Source organism: Miniopterus schreibersii, assembly GCF_964146895.1.
Source record: "Miniopterus schreibersii genome assembly, chromosome: 2".
In the NCBI taxonomy this organism is placed as follows: domain Eukaryota; kingdom Metazoa; phylum Chordata; class Mammalia; order Chiroptera; family Miniopteridae; genus Miniopterus; species Miniopterus schreibersii.
In genome coordinates this window covers 147217479-147239924 of record NC_138102.1, presented here as the reverse complement: position 1 = coordinate 147239924, position 22446 = coordinate 147217479, and the positions used below count along the sequence as shown (strand labels likewise).

The following is a 22446-nucleotide window of genomic DNA, read 5'->3' as shown; positions in this document are numbered from 1 at the left end:
TGATCCCAAGTTTATTTTATTTTATTTTATTTTATTTTATTTTATTTTATTTTATTTTATTTTATTTTATTTTATTTTATTTTATTTTATTTTATTTTTTATTTTATTTATTATTTATTTATTTATTTATTTATTTATTTATTTATTTATTTATTTATTTATTTATTTAATATATCTTTATTGATTTCAGAGAGAGGAAAGGAGAGGGAGACAGAAACATCAATGATGAGAGTCATTGATCGGCTGCAGCCCACAACCTGGGCATGAGAGGGAGACAGACAGAAACATCAATGATGAGAGTCATTGATCGGCTGCAGCCCACAACCTGGGCATGTGCCCTGACTGGGAATTGAACACTGATTGCCTGGATCCTAGGTCAACGCTTAACCACTGAGCCACGCCTGGCTGGGCGTGATCCCAGGTTTAGACAGTCAGGGAAGAGGCTGAAGTTGACCAGTTTAGGTATGGTCTCCGCCTCTGGCCTAACTGATTTTGGCCAGGAGATGGATGATATTTACGCAACAAATATTCATTGATCGCTTATTACATGCCAGGATAATGAAAAAAAGGTAAAGTCTCTGCCCACATTAAAATTTACATCCTACAGGAGAAAGACACCAAGCAAGTAAATTTATAATATGCAAAGAGGTGGTAGGTGCTATGGGCAGTAAGACAGTTTTAAATTAGGAAGAGAACTTGGTAATAGAATTTTGAATTTAGAAATTTTAAGATCATCAGTGACTTATTGTGTGTATTTTCAGTCTATAAGTTTGGTTAGAAACAGATGGCAATGGTTTAAAGAATGAACAAACAAACAGACTATATATATATATATTTATATATATATGCACATACACATTCGTAATATTACAAATATATTCCTTTTAATCTCTACTTTCTCCTCAAACTATTGCCATCTGGTTCTATTACATAAATATATAAAATGTACATATTTTACATTTATTATATATGTACATAGTTTCAAGGAGTTTAGTGAGGAGATGGAAGAAGGAAATGGGAAGTAGCTAAAAATGGAAGGACCGAGGGTAGGTTTTTGTCATTGTTGGTTGTGTTGGTGGTTTTATTTGAGGAGTGAGGCTGATGGGTCTGCTTGTTGTTGTAGGGAAAGGAGCTAGACTGAAGTGCAGGTGCACACACAGAAGAAAGACAGAATCTCTGAATGTTTCTTTGGTCTGTGACTTAGGACACAAGTAGAAATAGTCATAAATGAGGTAAAGGTTGGCACTCTAATGGGTATGTTTGAAGTGGAGGAGTTCAGAGGTGAATGTGCTACCATCTGGTGATCTCTATTTCACTGCGAAGAAGGAAGAGCTAAAGGTAAGGGTGGAGAGGTTGGATGATACAAGGAATTTAAGACACTGGTCAAGGTTTGAAACAGCGATCTGAGGGAGTGTGGGAGCAAACAGAGTAGGGACTAATGAAAGGGTTACTGGTGATCACCGAGTGATGTCAAGGTTAGCTGCTATAACTTTGAATGACACCAATCTGAATTACTGAACAGTTTTCTCTATGAGAGCTCAGTTACCTGGAACAGAATTTGAGAGTGATTCATCTGGGTGGGGATTGCTCAGGCTTGTTGTATTGGAAACAAAGGATGGAACATAAATGGAGGGTTCTAATAAAAGAGTTATTGATTCGATTAATAGGGAGTTTGGCTAGACATGGAAAGGGAGTGGGGAAGATGGTCTGGGAGGAGTGGACAAGGGCCTGAAGGTTAGGATGAAATTGAACCGGTGAAATGAACAGGGAAGGACTGATGGGTGTCATTAGATAACATGTTGTAACAGAATTACAGCCATCCTTTGTGGTGATTCCCAACTAGGGTGTGGTCTTTAAAGAGTAGGTGCTAACGTAGAGTGGAGAGAAAAGTCATTGATACAGAGGATTCCTAGGAACTGGGTGCTAGTTAGGCCATCCGCCGAACTTTGAACAAGCATGTTATCCTGCGTAGTAAACATATGCATAGAAGAGGTTAAATGTGGGGGTAGGTGGGGGAGAAGGTCCAGATTCCAAAAATGGGTGGAGGGTGCTGGGCAGACAAAACAATAGATACCCATTATTAGAAATGGCTGGATATCCTTGTAACCCACTCAGGAAACTTGCTCAGTGTAGAGTATTAAGGGAAACTTAGACTAAAATATCCAGTTTGGAGAAAAGCTTTTTGCCTGTATTAAAGGTTAATGGAGAATCATATTGTGAAGGTTATGGTATTAATAATAAGGGCAGATCATTTGGTTTTATGATTGCTATATTTTGTTAAATTATTCCATTGCAAAGTCTTATCTCTTATACGAAAATCACATTTTAGTTATAGCTTACTTTTTAATTCTCCCATTGGTATAAACAATTCAGCCCTGAAAAGTCACTCTAGATTTCAAGTGGTATATTAAGTACAAATTATTTTATTTTGTGTTTTTTTTTTAAATTTAAAAAAATATGTCTTTATTGATTTCAGAGAGAGGAAGGGAGAGGGAGAGCAAGGAACATCAATGATGAGAGTCATTGATTGGCTGCCTCCTGCACGCCCCCCTCCTGGAGATCCAGCCCACAACCCAGGCGTGTGCCCTGAGCGGCAATGAAACCTTGATTTCCTGGATCATAGGTCTCATCTGCTGAGCCCTGCTGGCCGGGCAGTGCAAATTATTTTAAAACAGTGCAAAAGTGTGTCTTTTTATTTATTTATTCATTTATTTATTTTTGCTTACTATAGGGAAGATTATGTAATGTAGTCAGCTTTATCACTTCTATTTGGCAATATGGCAATTTCTTTTTTTTCTTACTAAAAATCTATGAAATTATATGGGGCATTAGAAAATGAATGATTAACTTTATGCAAATTTTGATAAGTGGGTAATTAGACTCCTGCTTGAATTTTCTAATGTACTTGAAACTTGTCGTCTTTTGTCTTCCTTCCACTTCCTTTATGGCCATTCTTTCTTCCTTCATTCACAAACTCTTAATCATTTGCTTCTAATAGTTCTCTCCTCCGCAGTTCATTCTGGATTTTGCTACTGAGATAATTTTTCTACATGGCTAAATGTCTCATCATTTACAGAATAAAGTATTAACAATTTTGATATTCCAAGCTTATTATGATCTACCCCCGCCTGACTTCAAACCTGATCTCTTGACATTCTATACTGTGCAGAATTATTTGCTGATTCTCCAACCTGTGGGAAAGAAACCAGATTGATGTGTAGATAAAGATGTAGAAGAAAGACAGCATCTCTGAAGGTTTCTTTGGTCTGTGACTTAGGACACAGAAATAGTAACCTTAGAGAGGACAAGAGGGGAGACCCCGTTGCTCAGAAAGAGTCTCTCATGTTCTCTCATGCTTCTTGCCCTTGCATGTGTGCCGTCCCACACCCACCATGCTCATCCTCTCCTTGTTAAGTTGGCTGATTTCCCTTTTCCCTTCTCATCCAAGTTTAAGCATTAAGTCCTCTGGGATGCTTTCTTTAACTCCCTTCTGTCTGTTGGCTTCCCTCTGGCTCCCACTTTTGTCCACATGCACCAAAGAGAGTACATCAAGGATACTCTGGAACTGGCAGCTGTACAACATTTTGGAAAAGAACCCGAAATTTAGTGCAAGCATACACGTTCTTCTTGGCTTGGAATGCGATAAATGTTCCCACCTTTGTTCCCAAATCATTAGCACTTACACGTAATTCATTTTTTTAAAGGCCATATTTAAACCTTTAACAATTGGTAGCTTGTGGTAAGTGATGGTGATGATGGTGTGTGTATGTTGAGAGGAGGGGACTGTTAATTCTAAGCACAGAAATTTTGTTACAGAAATTGGAATGGTTTACGAAATAATCAGTCATTTTGTGAGATCAGTTAAACAGTTATTTTGTCATTCTCTTATGAAATGCCAAATAAAAATATTATTTCTAATATTTTAAAATATTAAAATATTTTAATCCCTTTCATTGCCCCTTTCATTTAATTAACTTCTGAGTCTTCCCTCATTTGTTTTATGATGGAAAGTTTCTTCTTAATGGATGCCAAAAGGACAACACAGTATCGCCGGTTTTAAGCAGGCATGAGGAAGAGTGGATGTTCTCTGAGCCCATGATTTAATCAGTTCATTGGTTATAAGTCTTATCTTTTAATGTGACATAAATATTATAATGTTGTCGCTATTTTAGTCAACAACATGAAACTCCCTCTTGGTTTATAATTTGTAGTAGGAATTGTCCCAAATAAAAATGGCAACTTTTGCAAATTGGAAATTGTATGTTATCAGAGACACAAATGATTAAGTGCATTTTAAATTATCTCTCTTTCCCCTTCACTTTATGATTGGAATAAAATGAGAGAGTTGGTTTTCCTTCGTATTAGAACTAACCTTTTATGGTTTCATACTGGTCACAAATCCCAGATTTCCTAAATGTTGAAAATAATTCAGGACCATATGTGAAATCAGAATTGATACATATTAGAAACATTTCTTTAGATTTAATATTGAATCTTGCTGAGGTAAGTATTGTATTAGGATTTATGAAAATTAGATTCCATTGGAATGTCTGTTTATAGTCTCTTCCACTGCTTCTCTTTTCCATTTATTTGGTAGAGGCCCTTAAAAAAGATAAGCATGTGTTCAAATAATGCATCCTAGCCTTTGGAGAATTAGGCATTAGAGATCTCTATGTATAGAGAAATCCAAATTATTATGCTGACAATAAGACTTACATACAACGGGAAATTTAATTTCTTTGAGCTTATTCAAGAAATAATTTTATTCCAAAAAGGAACTGAAGTGATTTACAACACATATGCTTAATACAATAGGAACAGAAGATGAGGGCCACAGAAAACAGGGAAAATCAAATATGTTTTGATTTCATGAGTTTTGTTACCTTGTTGGTTTTGAGCTTCCTTGGAGCCTGGACAAAAAAAGAGAAATGTGATCTATTACATAGCTTTAAATATCAGAAATGATGAAAATTACAGGTTTCACAGGGGAAGTTTTCTTTGCATTAAATTCTGGGATTTTCTTGTCCTAAATTCTGGTAAAGAATTTTTTTTTTTTTGCTTTGTACAGGAGACACTGAATGGTGAAGTGGGAAATGCAGAAATGGACTTCATATTGTTTTTCTTAATGCAAACTTCCACAAAATTTAGAGTATGACTTTTGAGCATAAAAGCAGTTCTGTGATGTTTTTGGTCCCTGACGTAATCCTATGAAAGGCAAAGTGATCAAGGTCTAAGTAACGCTTTGTGATTGAATAACTTTATCCAAGGATGAATCTTAGAACATCAAGATGGAGACAAATGTATTTCTCCAGCAAACTGCTCCTGCTACTTGTCCTCACTTTTTCTTTTTGTTTTCTAGCATGAACAGAGAGCCTCTATTAATTGCATATTTTTAAAAACACAAATGGAGGCAGGGCCAACTCAGAATGAGTTGCCAGGTATAGCATATGATAGTGATTCTGAACCTTTTAATATTACATCGTCGTTGTTTTTCCCCCAAAACACATACATTTGTATATATAGTTATTTATAAAATAATGTCTGGTTCCCTAGCTTCATGAAGGCAGGGATTATGTTGTATTGCTTAGCATTCAATCTTCAGTGTCTAAGACAATGCCAGGGACATAGTGGTATTTGATAAATTTGAATGAAGAAATATTAATGTTTCTTTGTTTTTTTAAGTGGACTTTGCCAATGTTGCCTTTTTATTGTAAGCTACAGAAGGGTATTCATTTGTTCATTCACAAAATATGACATGGTCTCTGCTCTTAAGGAATTTAAAATCTGGTTAAAGAGACATGATACATATGCATGAAAAAATAATTACTCTGATAATACAAGGAAGTGCATATCAAATATCAAATGAATAATACAGACTGTGAGAGCTGTGGGAATTTAAGGAGAGAGATCATGGTGGGCCAGCAAAGAAAGAAACCTTTGCTCCCAACATGAAGCATCAGTGAAATTAAAATAGTCAGATATAACGCAAAGAATTCATTACAAATTTTACGTCATGGGGTAGATGGTGTGAGCAAAAGCGATGGAACAACTTAGATTTTTTTGGAGTGACGAAAACTGAGAAGGTCGTGCGTGTTTTGACTGGAGTGAAAGGTCTGTGTTAGGAAAGAGCGGGAGATGCTGTGGAAAGGTAGGTCAACTCTAAATTCTTTGGTCTTTCAATGCCCGTCCCATACTTTGGACTTTATCTCTTCCACTGTGGCATTTGAACCCAGGGAAGTATTTGATATAGATGAAGGACAATGACAAGATTAATCTTGAAGCAGAATCCAGTGGGGATTGGCATGGGAGAGGTTAGGGGAGTGGAAAGGAAGGAGGAAAGTACTTCTGGAGCCTCTTGCAGTCATTCAGGCTTGAGATTTTTCTGGTCATTCTGAAGTACGGGTGGATACATGGAACCTGTGAAGCTTCAGCAACTGATGGGATATGAGGAGCTGAGAGTAAGGGTAAAGTTACAGGGAACTAGGAAGATTGGGTTGGTGACTAAAGGGGTGTTTATCTTATTAAGAAAAGAGAGAAAGTCATTAGGAGAATCCAGCTAGAGAGGATAATGAATTCTGGAAATGATGGGTTTAGGTAATGAGAATGTAGGCGACGGCCCATTTACCTTGACTAGTGCTCAGAACAGCATGATGTGGGTTTACCCAGCTTAACCCAGGCCCACCGCTTCTTATCCAAACCTTGAGACTAGATGCATTTCAGAGTTCAGTGCATGTGCCTACATTTAGTAGCTCACCCTATGGGGCTGACAAAATACTCCATCATCAAACACATTAATATATGTCTGTAGCTGAATATATACGTATTCACATGAAGTGGCATAAATAAAGCCTATAAACGGCCTCAGATCTGCTCAGGTTAGGTTTTGCTGCCAAATGAATTCAGGTTTCGCCAGGTATTGCCAACAAATCAGTTACCAAGATCAGTGTATTTTGGATTTCAGAATTACAGAAACTGGATAATGGACAGATGCTTGACTATAAGCAACACATCATACATAGCTTTCGTTCCCCCGAGATACCAGCTACATAGAAATCATGATTTGTTTTTTAGAAGCCTGTCATTAAAAAAAAAGAATGGCTTGACTGATAACCAGGCATTCATGAAATATACATGTTGAAAGTATATTTTTGTTATGTTTATATTATGCGCAATATTAAGGAGTTTGCTATTTTCTGTGCACTTATGTCTGTTTCAGTGTTAAACAGGAAGTTCTGAATAAAGCATTCTCAATACATCCAGACGTTTGAGAAGAGACAGTCTCGGATTTTTTCTTTTGTTTTATTTTAACAAAAGGCTGTTTTCCATAAAATACCAAGTAAATAACATTGTTTTGTCATTTAATGACTTTAATAAAGCTAAATGCTTGTTTGTTTTATATTGTCTTAGCTTATATCTAGCTTGAAATTTTTTTCTTTGGGTTTGAGCTGCACATATGATTTTATCAATTCAAAATAGGAAAGATTCGGACATTCCAGACAGTGTGGGCAACATAGTCATGGTGATATAGAAACACCAAAATGAAAGAAATAGATTTAATCATAATTTAGGAAGGAAAACCATTTAATACAATATCACTATCATCTAATCTCTTTTGTGTTAATTTGAAATCTGAGCAGCTAGCTGAATAGAGTGGCCCTCAAGTTTATCCTGATAATTGATAGTAAATTTTAAGAAAAGTATATTTATTACTACTCAAAGTGAGTGTCAACAATTGATTATTTTAAGATTATATAATCAAGGTGATAAGGACTTCATTTTGGAGGAATTATTTGAAGAAATGCTATATATGCAGCCAAGTTCTAGAGTATCTATAGTTTTAAGTCATCTTAAAATACAGTATTTGATACTCATGATAGCTATTATTTAAATGTTCATCGCCATCTTCATTCTCAACCAATCTATATGAGTGCCAGAATCTTCATTTTTCTTGACACTTGAATTGTCAACCCATAATTTTTTTTTTGTAGAGTAAAATAATTTTAGAATCAGAAGTGACACCAGTATTTAAGTTAGAGAAATATGTTATTCCAATACTTGGAGTGGCTTTTAACATAGAGGAAAAAAAAAGAAAAGTTTTTAATATGAGAGGTTAGGAAAAGTCAGTTGGGAAATGATTGACGCTTAGCATTAAAATGATCTCCAAGGAACATCCCTCTTCACAGGGAAATTTGATGTCTAAGAGTTATTGAACTTGGTAGCCCTTTACAAAAAACTCATCCTAATGTTCTCCTCTCCCATAGAGCAGGAAAGGAAGCTGAGGCTGGACATGCCCAGGTACACAGCTGTTTCCTCCCACGCCTGCTGATTAGGGGCCCGTTTAGGTGCGGCGCAGTCAGGTGCGCATCCATTAGCTGCAGCTTTCAGTGTGATAGGATCATCCAGGTGCTCTAGTTCCAGCAGGACAGAGGATACAAACACTGTCAAAGGATACCTCAAGGACTTGATAAAACCAACTCAGGGGAGAGCATTGTAATTAAGCAATTATTAGCCCGGTACCTTTCTAGCTACTTTTGACTGTACTTGATAGAGATGAGCCATTCAGGGTCCAGGGAACCCTTCCACACCAGGTCCAATCAGTCTTCTTCTCCTTTCCCACCTATGGGAGGTAATGGTAGAAATTTCTTATGAAAGCGACTATCAGGTGGAATTTCAGCAGGCAGATCCACGTGAGAGAAACCACTTCGCTGATGAGTGCAAGGTAACTAGCTAGCTAGTGCAGAACTTCACAGCTGGTTAAACAATATAGAGTAGAATTGGCAGTGATGAGTGCTTGATCGCTTGCTTCTTTAATACCACATCGATACATACTCCATTTGTTGTTGTTCAGATACTAAGGTGAATAGTCCTGGGGGGAAGAGGAGTGTGATTTGAGAGGACACTGATAAAAATTTTCCTTTTTTTTTCTTTCATTAATTTTTGTAACTAGAATCAGTTCTTAAAGATGTTTTCGTTGGGTTCAAGTATTACGCTACTTGGGAGATGTGGTGAACTAGCAAGGATGCTAACAGTTGGCGTCTTTGAGGGATCTCAGTCCACAGAGTGAGCACTGGTCAGTGGGAGAGTGTTCTGATATGGATGCTGTGTTGATGTGCAGGATTCTGGAGAGAAGGGGGAAACGAAGGCCATTAGAAGACCTAGCGGTTCACGGGTCAGGCTGGAATAAGGGGCACATGGCCTCTCCAAAGGCAAACTTTAATTGATTTCCAGTGGTTGCTTTGAAGCTGTATATATAAATTTTTGAGTATCCGTGGTGGTCGAAGCAGTTCTGTTGGTTTGGATTTGTATTTTTATCATGGCAGTGGCCTAGACTTATTGTTGATAGGTAAACAGAAATGTCCAGGGTTGATTTGCCTGACTCCAAGGTCACAGCAATAGCCAGCAGTAAAATTGGAACGTAAACTGAAGCCTCCTGATTCCCAGACAGGTGCCTTTTCAGGCATCCCAGATGGTGAACTGGCAGCCAGCAAGCCTTGTCGGCCTCAAGGCTGGGTTATGCTAGGCCACTCCCTACAGCTTTGTTCCACTTTGTTTGTGTTCAGGGACCTTTGCTGGCACCACCCTCTCTGCCTGACCAGCCCTCTCTTTTGGGTAAGGAAAGTCATTTAGTCGACCTGGCAAGAATTTGCACAGTTTCAGGACAAAGCCTGCCGTTGCTGCTGACCCAGAAGGTCTCCACACAATACTTCCTGCCCTTGCAGCCATCAGCAACCTCACATTCTGTGCTGGGCTTCACTTCCCTCGATTCAAGGGGAGTGTGATTACACATCAAGATTTCCCTGGGCTGGTCTGGTCTGTGCTTGTTATAATACCTTATGTGTCCTTGAGGACGTGCCCAGCCACATGGATGGACCAGCTAAGAGAAGACAAGTGAATATACATATAACCTGATAGGCTGAGCTTGAATTTATCTTTCAGCAGCCCGGGGAAGTTATTGTTTATATTATAAATTCTGAAACTTCATACTTTTTTGCTGCCTCAGCAACCCCCAAACAGGCTGTGAGCACCCTCTCCAGGTGACCAGACTTACCAGTGTGATAAGGCTTCTTTCTTGCTCCGCTCCCCTAATCTGTGACCTAGTGACTCAAACACACCAATGAAATGTCCCTGCACCTTTTGCTTGTGTACTTCGGACCCCCAATAAAAGCACTTGCTCATGGGTCCTTACACTCTTGGCTCCCACCTGCCTGTTGAGCCCGCTCCCTTGGCCCTTTGTGCCCCCTACCCCCAATGTGGCCCCATCTCTCTAGGACTTGAGTACAATGAATATTGTTTTCCTTCTGTGTCCTCTCTTGTGGCCACACTTGACAGATCATCTCATGAAAGAATATAAAGCAATGTTTCTTGTTCTTCCCAATTTATTTCTATTTGACCTGGACCATTTTTCACCATCACTGACAAACATATCAAGCACCTGTCAATGGCAAAGAACAGTGCTAGGTGCTCTGAGACTCTTTCAGGAGGTTGCAGTGAGCTAAGGAGATTAGACACTGACGTATGAAAATATAGTTCTAATGTCACTGCATCGCCAGCATATAAATGCCATCCAAGAGGGATGGACAGTTTGTTTTGAAGGGGGCAGGAAGTCATTTCCAACAAAAGTAGTCAATTATGGCTCTGCAGTAGAAGTAGGAGTTCACGGGAGCCATAGCATCTCAGGGTGCACGGATTCGGTGAGAGCTTCCTTGTTACACTTTCAGCCAGCCTCTGAGCATTTCTAATAATAGCGAACTCCCCGTCTCCTAAGGCGTCTGTCCCATCACTGTGTCTACGACAGTTCTTGGGCCTGAGCCTGAGCTGTGCCTGGCCCCTGCAGGAGAATCCTGTGGGCGGGAGGAGGCCATTCCCAGCCGGAGGAAAGGCAAGCACCAAGTCGTGGGGAAGGAAATGACACATGGTTTGAGGGTAGAGTGTGAAGGGGACAGTTTTTCTGCGTCAGCAGATTTGGCTGCCGTGGAGACAGGAAAGGAGGCTGTAAGGGAAACTGGAGGGATATGAACTCCAGGTTCACGAGCTTAAAATTTACTCTGAAAGCAACGGGAAGCCATGGGGCATGTCTCTCCCATTTAAATTATAAAGTACAAAAGTCTCACAAGCTTGTTGTTAAAAGAAAACATAAACTTTATGAAATCAAAGAAGAAAAGTCAACATATTTGATCACGAGGATGACAGAATGAAAATGGGAAGGTGGATGCAGAGTGACTGGCCTTCAGGCAGGAGGCGTGTGGCAGTCGCCGGGTGCACCTGACCTCTGGTGATGAAGGCTCGATTTGCAAGTGGCAGTGAGCATGCAGTGGAGGGGAAGGAAGGAAGCCAGGGTCTGAAGGGAGACCTGGTAGCTCACCCACACTGTTCTTTTTTTTTTTAAAAACGTAATGTCTTCACTTTAATAACTTCTGTTCCCTGAGCCCATTCCCATCATTTACTGAACGTAAGGCACATCAATCAGTTTCTAAAATTGGAACCTTAAGTTACCCTGAGATCATCCTACTTCCTTTCCTAAGTTTGCTGAAAGAAATGAGTGCATTATTCTGGTTATTTGCAACACTAGAAGAGACTCGAAGAAAAAGCAGACTCACATTCACAGGTAAATCCATTAAGCCGTGAAGATATTGATGCCGCTGAATTTCTTTTTTGAAGTTCAGTGTTTTCCTGAATTTGTTCACTCTTGGACTGTGCTCATCAGCTTGTCTCAGTTCACTTGCAAAATATAGGAGCCTGAATAATACAGCTTTGATAAATATATTTTGTTCATTCAATAACTACTTATTGAGCATATATTCTAGGCCCTGGGGATCCAGCATTGAACAATCTACAAAGTCCCTGCCCTGATTGAACTTCTGCTCTAGTGGGAAAAGACAGATGATAAATAAGTCACTGTATATTAAATCAGAGGGCTGTAAATGCTGTGGGGACGCACAAAGCTGGAGGACTCCAGGGTGGAGCCTGGGAAGTTACTGGAATTCCATCTCTGATAAGGAGACACTTGAGCAAAGACCTGAAGGCGACAAAGGAACAACCCAAGTAGCTCTCTTGGGGGAGGCCACCCAAGCAGCGAGCAAGGCGAGTGTCAAAGCGCCAGGCACTCCTGTATTTTGCGTGTTTGATGAATAGCCAAGAGGCCAATGGCTGGAACCAAGTGGGAGTTGAAATGGGATAGCAAATAACAGGCATTTCACCGGAAAAAGTCCTTTTTCCTGAAAGGAAAACACTAATAAATACATCTATATAACTTTAAGAATTTCATTTCTGATATAGACATACTGTGTTTAAAATTGGTGTTTTAGCAGAACACTTGAGCCCCGCTTCTTAGTTTACTCTGAAATCATACACAAGCAATGCTTTTTATTCTGACAGTTTCTTTATTCTTCTGAACTCCCCGTTATGGCTACGATAGGGGGGCACCTACCCCACCTCCATCCCTCCAGTGGGACACACAAGTGAAGAAAGCTGCTTTTTTCTTTTGATAGGTGAGTTATTTAATACTTTTAAAGAGTGTCTCTACTCCATGCCTGCCCCCCATCCCTGCCAGCAGAGCCAGCTCTGTAATGGTAATTTTAGCAGTGGAGGTAGGGAAGGTGGTCTTGAAGGCAGCAGTTCTGGGGCAGTCCTAATTGTTTGTTTTTCAAGTTCTGACTCTCAGATCCCTGCCTTCATTCTGGAACTCAGGCTAATGGAGCAACAATTATCTGGAACACAGCTGGTTGTGAGGAAAGTGAAGGGAAAAAACTGGAGGGTCTCGCACGTGCCGTCAAATGTTCTAGCTTAGAAATACGACATGTCAATCTTGCTCACATCTAACCAGCCAGAGCTCATCACAAGACCAGAAGTACAATTCCACCACGTTCCAGAGATGGGTGAGGCAGAAAACTATGATGAACTGCATGAATGACCACAGTTATTTCTATTTCCCACTCCAGCGTGTATGACATACAGGAAAACTGCCCCCTTCACACTCTACCCACAAACCAGTTGTCCTTTCCTTCCTCACAACTTTGTGCTTGTCATTCCTCAAGCTTGGAATGGCCTCCCCCTCCCGCCCACAGGATTCTCCTGCAGGGGCCAGGCACAGCTCAGATTCAGACTCAAGAGTAAAAAAAGCATCTTTCTTTTTCTAAGAATTCCATATGAGGCTGGGAGGTTGTAAAGATGGGGGTTCACAGCCCTTCCCCCTCCCCCCCTATAATAACCCCAGCCATGAGTCTGTTAGTTTCCCTAACTGAAAAATCACCCTACCCATTTATTTCTAGGTTGCTCTCCTGCTTCTGTTTACAGCCTAAACAGATTACTGGACTCCATCCCCTTCACTGAGTTTTGTAAACACAAGTGCTTAACAATCCATATTTAAATCAGGACAGAGTTACAGGTGAATTCTAGATGGCAGATCAAATTGAATATGAAATTAGAATATCTTTACTCTTGTTTTTCAGAAAACTATCAGCAGTGGGTGGAGGAAGATCTTCAGTGAGCAAGTCCAGATATTTTAGACTTAGAAATCCAAGAAAGGTTAATAAAAGAGACATGCATTCCTTCAAAAAGTATTTCTAGGGTGCCTGTTATATTGGAGGCCTAGGGACTGTAGATACAATAGTGAATAATAATAAAACACAGCAACAAAACACTCAGGGTTATTTTTTCTCATATGTCGTACACTCTGGATGGGCAATTAGAAATAATTGTGGTCATACATGCAGTTCATCACAGTTTTCTGTCTCACCCATCTCTGGAACACGGTAGGGTTGTACTTCTGGTCTTGTGATAGTTCCGGCTGGTTAGATGTGAGCAAGTGTGCCATGTGGTCCTTCTCAGCTAGAGTATTTGACGGTACGTGCAAGACCCTTCAGCTTTCCCCCCTCACTTTCTCACAACCAGCTGTGTTCCAGACAGTTGCTGCTCTGTCAGCCTGAGTCCCAGAGTGCAGGCGGTGTGGACTAGAGCCCTTAGCGGACCCTACTAGACATATAGTCTTACAAAGGTCAAGCCTTTGTTGTTTAAGTCCATTGAGGTTTTGGAACTGTTTGTTATTGTGACATAACCTAACTTATCCTGACTGATGCAGGAATTTGAAAATAAACACAATTTAAAAAAAAAAGATAATTTCAGAAAATGAAGTATTCTATAAAGGAAACCAGACAGAGCTCTGTGACGCTAAATGCTTGGGGTGCAGTGTGGAGGCTCCTCTAAGTAGGGTGGTTGGATCAGCTCCCTTTGAGGAGGTTAGATTGGAATGAAGACCTGAATAGTGCGAAGGAGGCAGCCGAGTGAAAATCTGGAAATATGCACTGCAAATTGAAGAGATAGCAAACGCAAGCATCCACGAGTGGTGAATTATTTGGTCCACTTGGGAAACATCAAGGATGTTCGTGGGACCTGAAGAGGGTGGAGGAAGAAGGGGGGGGGAGTTAATGATGTAGGACTTGGTAGGTCATGGTAAAGAGATCTTACTTTAAGACTGAGCCGTCTCAGGGTTTTGAGCAGAGGAATTACATGATCTGATTTAGGTTTTTGCAGTGACTTTTTGGGCTGCTCTGAAAAGGATGGCTGTAGGGGAAAAAGAGTGAAAGCAGGAAGACTTAGGAAATTTCTGAGTTAGTTTTGTGAAAGAGCATGGGGATTTGATTCAGGATGGTAGCAGCAAAGAGGGACAGAAGTGGGTGGAATTAGAATGCATTTTAGAGATTGATCCCACAGGACTGGGTGATGAATTGGGTGTGGGCGAAAATTTAAGATTTAACGATAGACCGCGCGCGCGCGCGCGCGTGTGTGTGTGTGTGTGTAAGCAACTGGGTGGATGACATTGCTATTTAATAAGGAAGGAGATTGGGGGAATAAAAGACTTGGGGATGAAAAAATCAAGCTTCTGTTTTGGACACACTGAGTTTGAAATGCCTGTCTGTATAGTCATGCTATTTAATGCAAGCTCCGTATGCATGGGAATCCAGTTTTAGCAATGTGAAGTAGCGTCTATCAGAGTAATCTTTCTGTAGATAAAAATTATAACCTCTTATGCCCCTCCCCCAAAAGACAGCTCTTTCAAGGCATTGGGGAATGACCAAAAGAAGGCAGAAACAGGAGAGGATTCAACCTGGATAAAAGAGAGACATACTGGTGAGATCTATGTGTACACAGTCTTAACTCTGAAGGTGCTCCCCAGTGCATTAAGCACAAGAGCAGCTCTAGCTCCAGTAGAAGCCACTGTTCTTGTGATTTGTGGACCCAAAGTGAAGAGTTCATGGGTGGCACAGCAGCTGGAAAGTAATGAGGGAAATCCTGAAAAGGGCTGACCCTCTACAGACACAGTTTTAACAAAACTCACGCAAGGAGAAATAGTCTGAAGAGCTTTATATCTATTCAAGGAATTGAATTCATTATCAAAAAGCTCTCCATAGCGAAATGCCCTGGTGTAAAAGGTTCCGTTTCTAGTGGTCTTGAGGACTTTTATCCCCTAAGCAAAAGGAGAATCAGGATTTGCTTATATTTAATTTATTTAATACTTATATAGTACTTTTTATGTGCTTGCCCCTTGAGGACTTGGTGTTTTCTCCTAAGCAAAAGGGGAATCAGGATTCACTTATATTTAATTTATTTAATACTTACATAATACTTATTAGGTGCTTGTCCCTTGAGGACTTGGAGTTATCCCCTAAGCAAACGGGGAATCAGGATTCCCTTATACTTAATTTATTTAATACTTACATAGTACACATTATGTGCTTGGCCCTATTCTAAGCACTTTTTAAAAATAACTTTTCAGACGTGTAAGTGGTGATAAGGAGGACATGGAAAGAGGAAGGACAATTTCAGGAGCGATCATTCCTTACAATATATACAATATACTCAACAGAGCTGAATGTTTTTGGCTGTTTTCCGCCCACTGGTGACAGAAATTTGTGGGCAAACTGGGACATGCTTTCAAATGTGGACTCTGTTGGTATGAACAATTCATCAGTGTCCTACTCTCATGTTATCTCTGAATGCAGAATAGAAGGCAATTTGCAGCTGGTAAGACCTCGACTGTGAGGCCCAGTTGGACTGTCCCCCGTTCCCTGTCCTTGCTCACCCCTCCCTGCCTTTCTGACTCAGGTTGTCTGTTCCCTTGCATCTCTACGTGTCAAATCGTATCTGTTCTTCAAAATTTATTTCAAATATTACCCTATGATTTGTCTTGGTAGAAACCCTCCTTATCTTGCATATTGCAGGGGCCTAATAAACATTTCTTTCTCTTTTCTTGAGTACTTTTCTCCTCTTTAGTGAATTCACTGGGGTGACACTGGTTAACAAAATTATACAGGTTTCAGGTGCGTAATTCTGTAACACATCATCTGTACACTGTAGTGGGTGTTCACCATCCCAAGTGTGTGTCCATCAAGGCAGGTGTTTATTATATTAGATGATGCAAAGAAGCAGCCTCCTTTGTGGTTTTGCAACTGGAAATTAACTGAATAAAATGTGTATTTAGTTTGGCCGTCTGCACAACAGTGGCTAGTGTTTAGTACAATTATGTAAGCTATTACCGAGCAATTTTGCAGCACTTGAGAATGGATTGACTTGTTACTGATTTGATTTGGTAGCTGATGTATACAGACAAGAAGTTAATGTTTCATAAAAGATTAGAGACTTTTATTTAAGCATTTATGAGGAATCTTTTTTTCTTGTGTTGACAGCACAGTACTAGGCCCTATTGGGTCTTCATCAACTCATCCAAGTATTATTCTGATAGAAAAAAGCCCCCAAGCACATCAGTGGATGAGCTTTGTGTGTCCTGTCCTAATTCCTTCATTTCTTCATCAACATATTGTTCATTATTAAATATGTAATCTTCATCTTAAAGGGTAATTGCTCCAAGGTTAGTGATGTCAATGAGTGTGGCCGTCTTTGCTCTCTCATGGGGTGAGTTGTGACTAAGCCATTTCAAAGCTCCCTATCTTCAGAACCACCTGCTACCTGTCTCAACCGCAGGCTCATCAGTTTCCATTTTTGGCTTATATCCTGTAGTAATCAAGGACTGGCTTGGAAGCAGCATTGGCACAGACCATCATTATGAGCACAAATACTATTCTAAAAATAAGCGAAAAAATCATCTCTGCCTCTAACCATAGAAGACCTATGACTAAGGCACTGCTTCTGTTTGGCCACTATGAAACTCAGTGACACAGCAGGTATTGAGAAGTAGGAAAATTCTTTTTTGCAAGATACTTTCTTTTAGCCATACTATTTGCTGACTTTTAGTTGAGAATTCCTAATATATGGTGACAGGAGAAGATATGACTTTGGGTGGTGGGCACACAGTGCAATATACAGATCTTGTAACATAGAAACCCACACCTGAAACCTATATGTTCATATTAACTTTCACTCCAGTAAATTTAATAAAAAATGTACTAGTAAAAAAAGAGAGAGAATTCCAAATAATTTCCATTGCAGAGCTTTTGTATGTGTTTTAATGTTACCAGAGAATTAGCTTGCTCGTGAATGGAAATGGAGTCATTTCATGACCTATTTTAACTGAACAGGTTGAGCCTGATTTGTTGATAATCCCCCAGTTGTAAAGTTAATTTTGAATTTTTTCATCTTCCAGTTAAGACATTTAAGATAATAATGTGTTTCTCTATTCTACCATCAACTAGTATGTCTTGCTTCATGGTGCAAAGAAATTGTGTCATGAAATAAAATTTAGCCAGTTTTTAAATTCGTAATGCCCTTAACAGCATTGTGCAATTTCTATAACATCCACAGATTATAGCCTACTTTTCTTCTTTTGATTTTTCCCCCACAAAAAGAGAAATAAAAGTGATGATACAGATGAGATGTTTTATTGCATTTTTATAAAATATCTTGAAATAGAAGATTATAAAGTCAGAATCTAAAATGTAGGGGCAATAGTCAAAACGATGTAGGAAGATGAGTAGAGAACTGCATCAAAGATGCCATGTGAGACAAAATTTTAAGAAGTGAGTGCTCAGTGGAGCTGAATGCTTTAAGAAAGACAAAGATGTTGCAAAAAGTCATTAAATGTGGCGATAGATATAACAGAGGCAATAGTTTGTAATAACTGCTTCCATTGTATCCTTTTTATAACACTTTATCAATTTGATTTCTCAAAGTGTTACCACACAGTTTAAAAATGAAAGAACAATCTTATTTTTCTTCTTCTTAATAAGCTTAGTACAGTATAAGCCAGCACATTTAACAAGTGCTCTGTGGCATAGGGGATAATTTAAAAAATAATTATTTGTTTGAGATTCTACTTTAATCAAAACCTTTTAGTATATGAGAGTATATTTACATTTAAAAAAATATCTGAAATTCTGTTAACTCAAATATATGATAGAAAGGAATCAAGCTCATCCAACAAATTCAGATGCTCACAGCTCTAATGAAGTTCTTATTTAACAATTATTTTTAATACCAAAATGTAATAAAAATATAGACTCTACTATTGTTTTTGCTTGCTGTGACTATTAGCCAAAATCTGAGGCTTATGCTGAGGTAGGAAAACACTTCTGTTAACTTTATGTCAGTAAAAAAATAAAAGAAACTTGCTCTCTTTTACTCTTTTAAAGGTTTCTTTTTTTCTTTACTGTTTCTACCTATTTTTACTGTACCATTTTTTCCAGTTAGTTTTTATTTCTTTCCTTTTATTGTCATTTCCTGTTTCATTCTGAGAATTTGTTTCTTGCCTTTTACCACATTGTACTTAAGTTTTTGCTATTTTGTTTTTGTTTCTTGCATTCTTTTATCTACCTTAAAATTACTTGCACATACTGTTTCTCTTTCATTTCTTTTTATTCTCCCAGTCACAGCAGTGAGTAATCATTGTTTTTGATACAGCTAGTTTGCTTCTAACCTGAGCTGAAGAATCCACCTGTCTTCTCCATGCACTATCCTCTAGTCTTCTACTTTGACTTCCCTCTTTTCATTTTGCTATTTTGTTCTTGTTTTCCTATCCCAGCTTTTCCCGCTTTGGTATTTTTCTCTTTGCACTAGTAAACATGAACTTTCTTACTTAATAACACTGTAGGACGGAATGAAAACGGTGAAGACAAGAGAACATTCTGCTTTTCTGCCACAATAAATAGGAAAGAATTATGGAGCTTTAGTTTGTCCCCAGTCTTCAAGGATTAGAGGTCAAAAAGATATAAACCATATAAGAAATAAAATATATGATAAAGTCTCTATTAAAAAGAGGTAGACCAGCCCCGGCTGGTGTTGCTCAGTGGTTAGAGTGTTGGTCTGCAGACCGAAGGGTCGTGGGTTCGATTCCCGGCCAAGGACACGGACCTTGGTTGCAGGCTCGATCCCCGGCCCCGGGTTGGGGTGTGTGCGGGAGGCAACCAGTCTCTGTGTCTCTCTCACAACAACGTTGCTCCCTCTCTCTGTCTCCTCCCCTCCCTTCCACTCTCTCTGAAAAGCAATGGAAAAAATATCCTCAGTGAGGATTACCACATGAATAAACAAAAAGAGGTAGACCAGTTGAATTCTGGAAGACAGCCTCAGCTAGTCTGTCTGTTTTCTTCAATCTCTGCTCCCTCTTTTTGTTCTGAATCTACACAGGTTCTTGGACAGCTGATCCTGCATTCTTAGTGCTTTTTAAAATTTGACTTGTTTTCCAGTTTAAGTGGGTTGTCAGTACTTGGCACACAGGAAGTGTTCTGCATGTATCAGCTGAGTTAATTTGAGCTACTATCTAATGTACTGGCCTCTTCACCACCTAAATGCACACTCAGACCCCTCGTTTCTGAAAGGTAATAATGGTGATGACAAATTGGAGCCTGTGGCATGGAGTGAAGCCAGGGTGACCGAGAGCCCCCTGGGGATGCAAGTGGGAATTATGTTTTCTCACTAGTAAATAACATTTGATACTTGATAAGTTTTCTCTTATAGTTTCTTAAGTAATAAGAGATCCCCAAGGGAACTGAACTAGTTAATACAAACTGTTTTTATTCTGCTCTGTAAAGAACAAGCTACCCTCAACCATTTAATAGATATAAGTTGCCTCAAATTATTTTATAAATGATCTTTTAAAAAAGTGAAATGCAGATAGTTTCTTTGCAGCATTCAAGAAATTAATGAAAAAGATTAGCATTTTTTTCTGAAACCAGGACAAGAAATGAAAATGTATGGTGGGGATGTGTGTGTGTGCTTATGTGTGTGTGTATATGTATGTATGTATGTGTCGTGCATGTCTGTGTATGTATGTATGCATGTGGTATGTGTGTATATGTTTATGTGCTGTGCATATCTGTGTATGTATGCATGTGGTGTTTGTGTATGTATGCATGTGTTGTGCATATCTGTGTATGTATGTATGCATGTGTTGTGCATATCTCTGTGTGTATGTATGTATGTGGTGTGCATATCTGTGTATGTGTGTATGCATGTGTTGTGCATATCTGTGTGTGTATGTATGTATGTGGTGTGCATATCTGTGTATGTGTGTATGCATGTGTTGTGCATATCTGTGTGTGTATGTATGTATGTGGTGTGCATATCTGTGTATGTGTGTATGCATGTGCTGTGTGTGTGAATGCATGTATTTATGTAATAGGATTCAGAGTCTGGTAGGGCAAGAGGATAAGCAGAAAGGTCTGAGTCTAAGCTGTACTGGGAGTGGGCTGTGTTTTTCAGGAAATACAGAAGCTGCATGTCTCATATTATTGACAGTCCTGGGTGCTTCGACCCCTGGACAAATTTACGAATTCTTTTGAGATACTTGGAGATCCACCTCTGAGCTTCTGAGATAATGTTACTGCTTTATACTTTCAGTAGCTCAAGCAATTCAACTTGGCTTATATATTTCTCATTTTTATTCTAGAAGTCACACAGGATCATGTCCAATAGAGTTTCTTTCATAAATTCATTTCTCAATCTCTATTATTATTATTTTTATTGTTTCTCCTGACTGCAGCTTTGGTGGTTATGATCATCTAGCTGCTTAATTAAGATTTGAAGAATCCAGTTTGGGACAGGGCCTAGAACAGAAACATGTTGGGCTGCTTTATTTATTGTTGAAAGAAGAGCGGCCAATTATCACACCTTTACTGGGTTTGGCTAACAACTAGCAAGGGAAAAACATCTGAGGCCATTTTGCCCTGTCTGTGTCCCACTCTTCTTTCTTTCCCATTATAGATTGCTTATTTTTTCAGAATGATATGGGCCCACAAGTCCCATCCACTGTGTAACTGGAAACCCTTGCATTTTCTCTCATTTGGTAAGCTTAATAAGAAATAATTAGGACAGCTTAAACTTTTAGACTGTTTAAACTCGAATACCTTGTTGATGTAGTTTTGATTTATTGCATCCCTGTGGGCATGAGAATCATTATTTCAGACTTCCTCCCCGTCTCCACGATGTCATCTGGGGGTATGGTAGAAGAGTGTGCCTTTTATGATCTGCATGGTGTCCAATGCTTCATCCTGTCTCCATGGTTTGTCCCTTCGTTCTGGTTGTTGTTTGTCTTGCTGACATTTATGGTAAAGACGAGCAGCTGATATAACTCAGGATTTGGTTTCTCGTAGACTGTTCCGGTGTGGCATTGTTCCCTGGCTGATGTGCCTGTCTGGGTCTCTGACAGATTCATCTGTTGGTTCCTATCCAAGGTGTCCCATCTCGTATTTGCCGTGGCTGGTGTCAGCCTAGCATTATGTTTTCAGTTTCCTTTGGCATTGTTCTGTCATCTCTAGAATCATTCAGGAGCTCAGACTGATCTTCAAGATGTGGTTTTCAAGGCTCCCAGCTCATTAATATCTAGTGGTCAGATGGAAGACCAGAGGATGGGGAAGGCCCTACTTGTGTCTTATTACCTCTGCCAGGAAGTAGCATTCATTAGTTCTGCTTATATTCTATTGGTGAGAATATAGGAATCTTTTAAAAATTGAAATATAATTGACATACAACATTATATTAGTTTCATGTGTATAACTAAGTACTTCAAAGTGATCAGCACAGTAAGTTCAGCCATCATCCATCAACATCAGAAGTTACACTTTTGTCTGTGTGTGTGTGAAGTTTTAAGATTTATTTTCTTAGGACCTAATTTATTTTATACCTAGAAGTTTGTATTTTTGATACCTGTCACTCATTTCACCCATCCTCCAACCTCTCTCCCCTGTGGCAACCTGTATCTGTGAGTTTTGTTTTGTTTGTTTGTTTTAAATTTTAGATTCCACATATACATGAAATCATATGTTACTTGTCTTTCTCTGTTTGACTTATTTCACTTAGCATAATATCCTCAAGGTCCATCCATGTTGCAAATGGCAAGATTCATTCTTTTTTACGGCTGAGTAATATTTCGTTGTATTATATACGACATCTTTTTTTTTTAAAATATGTCTTTATTGACTTCAGAGAGAGGAAAGGAGAGGGAGAGAGAGAGATGGAAACATCAATGATGAGAGAGTCATTGATCGGCTGCCTCCTGCACAC

The 22446-nt window shown here is 39.2% G+C and overlaps 1 protein-coding gene across 3 annotated transcripts in view; it reads left to right on the top strand.

Moving 5' to 3' along the window:
• TMEM117 (transmembrane protein 117) overlaps positions 1-22446 on the top strand; it is a 390862-nt gene that overhangs the window by 11318 nt on the left and 357098 nt on the right. The gene's annotated exons all lie outside the window — the stretch shown is intronic.